The following is an 803-nucleotide window of genomic DNA, read 5'->3' as shown; positions in this document are numbered from 1 at the left end:
GCACCTCATCACTAGATGTACCTAAGTAGAACCATATAAACTGTCAATCTTTTTATTTAAAAGTTCTACCTGGTTAGATAGCATAGTAACCGCGTCGAGGTTGAAAACACCAACTTCTTTTGTCGGCATTGTTCTCATGACTTGCCACTGATAGTTATTCAGTGACATCTCTTCAATAAATTTGTGAGCCTCTTCAGGTGTTTTGTTATTCAGAATTCCACCAATGGCTGTGTCAATAAGTAGCCTTGTTGAGGGGTTCACACCGTTATAAAATGTCTGAACCTGTAGCCATAGAGTAACCCATGGTAAGGGCACCTTCTCAATAGATCCTTGTATCTCTCCCATGCATCATAGAGTGTTTCTAGATCGATCTGTACAAAAGAAGAGATATCATTCCCCAACTTAGCCGTTTTAGCTAGCGAAAAATATTTAAGTAAAAATTTTTCAGTCATTTGTTCCAAGTAGTGATTGACCCTCGTGGTAACGAGTTCAACCACTGTTTAGCTTTGTTTCTGAACGAAAAGGGAAACAACCGAAGGTGAATGGTATTGTCAGAAACACCATTGATCTTAAAAGTATCGCAAAACTCCAGAAAATTTGCCAAATGATGTTCGGATCCTCGTCCTGCAAACCATCAAATTGAACAAACTGTTGTATAATTTGAATTGTGTTAGGTTTCAGTTCAAAATTATTTGCAGCAATAGCAGGTCTAACTATACTCGATTCGGCTCCTGTTAAAGTAGGTTTAGCATAATCATACATAGTACGTGGAGCAGGATTTTGATTTACTGGATCAGCAGCAA

At 38.2% G+C, this 803-nt stretch overlaps 1 non-coding gene across 1 annotated transcript; it reads left to right on the top strand.

Annotated features, from left to right (window-relative positions):
• The first annotated feature begins 297 nt into the window (after positions 1 to 297).
• Positions 298 to 404, top strand: LOC121204238 (small nucleolar RNA R71). Its single transcript, XR_005899167.1, has one exon. It is a non-coding gene; the product is annotated as a small nucleolar RNA R71 (small nucleolar RNA).
• Positions 405 to 803: the final 399 nt, after the last annotated feature.

Source organism: Gossypium hirsutum, chromosome A07 (genome assembly GCF_007990345.1).
Source record: "Gossypium hirsutum isolate 1008001.06 chromosome A07, Gossypium_hirsutum_v2.1, whole genome shotgun sequence".
Taxonomy (NCBI): domain Eukaryota; kingdom Viridiplantae; phylum Streptophyta; class Magnoliopsida; order Malvales; family Malvaceae; genus Gossypium; species Gossypium hirsutum.
The sequence above is the reverse complement of the archived record's forward strand: the minus strand, read 5'-3'. Positions and strand labels throughout refer to the sequence as shown.